This window comes from Zea mays, chromosome 6 (assembly GCF_902167145.1).
Source record: "Zea mays cultivar B73 chromosome 6, Zm-B73-REFERENCE-NAM-5.0, whole genome shotgun sequence".
NCBI lineage: Eukaryota > Viridiplantae > Streptophyta > Magnoliopsida > Poales > Poaceae > Zea > Zea mays.
The window spans coordinates 23,112,166-23,113,548 of record NC_050101.1 but is presented as its reverse complement, the minus strand read 5'-3'; positions in this window follow the sequence as shown (position 1 = coordinate 23,113,548).

The following is a 1,383-nucleotide window of genomic DNA, read 5'->3' as shown; positions in this document are numbered from 1 at the left end:
TCGGGGCGTGGACCGTTGTCGCCCGCGCCGGCGGCCAAAGCCCGGGGGCCCTAGGCGCCCCCGGCAGTCGTCGTCGGCACAGACGGTATCCGCGCGCCTCTGGCGCGCCCCTCGGGGCGCTGCGCCGCAACGGCCTGCGAGCTCCCCATCCGACCCGTCTTGAAACACGGACCAAGGAGTCTGACATGCGTGCGAGTCGACGGGTTCAGAAACCTGAGATGCGCAAGGAAGCTGACGAGCGGGAGGCCCTCACGAGCCGCACCGCTGGCCGACCCTGATCTTCTGTGAAGGGTTCGAGTTGGAGCACGCCTGTCGGGACCCGAAAGATGGTGAACTATGCCTGAGCGGGGCGAAGCCAGAGGAAACTCTGGTGGAGGCTCGAAGCGATACTGACGTGCAAATCGTTCGTCTGACTTGGGTATAGGGGCGAAAGACTAATCGAACCATCTAGTAGCTGGTTCCCTCCGAATTTTCCCTCAGGATAGCTGGAGCCCACACGAGTTCTATCGGGTAAAGCCAATGATTAGAGGCATCGGGGGCGCAACGCCCTCGACCTATTCTCAAACTTTAAATAGGTAGGACGGCGCGACTGCTTCGGTGAGCCGTGCCACGGAATCGGGAGCTCCAAGTGTAACACCCTGAATTTGGGGGTATAAAATTTCTTTGCTCATATTCACAAATTCAGGTGTTACTTCCCTTTTCTCATCCTTCCTCATTCTTTTCTTTCTCATTTCTATAGGAGAAAAGTGCTTATTTTATTTGTAATTATAGTTTAATATAGTTAAACCCTAAGGGAGTATGAATTGTTGCATCATGTTGAACCCTGGATTTCACTTTTGCTTGGTGCATAATTTTTTGGAAAGTCTAATTTGAATTTGTGACTTATTTGGATTTGAATCAAATAGAGAAAATAAAAAGAAAAGAGAAAACAAAATTCAGAATAAAAAGAAAAGGGAATGAAGCCCACAACCCCGCCTCCCTCGGCCTTTCGGCCCAGCCGGCCCATCCCGCGCGCGCGCTCTTCCCCCCCCCCGCTCTCTCTCTGCCCTGGCGGGCCCGCCCGTCAGCGCGGCCGCCCCCGCTTTCCCCTCTCTCTCTGCTCGCGGGCCCGGGCTGTCAGCCCCGTCGTCCCCGCGTAACCGCCGCCCGAGCTGCGCGCTGCCGCAGACTCCGTGCCCACGTCGCGCGTGGAGCTCGGAACTGCCCCACCCCTGGCCACTTGAGCCCCGAACCCCACTCGCCCTCTCCCCCTCCCTCTTTTGCGCACCAGCAGCCCCCTCTTCCACCTCTCCCTCGCTGCACGCACGCCCAAGCGCTGCCGCCACGAATCACCGCCGTCCCGAGCTCGTTTCCCGGCCGCCGTTGGAGCTCCGCCGTGTCCGT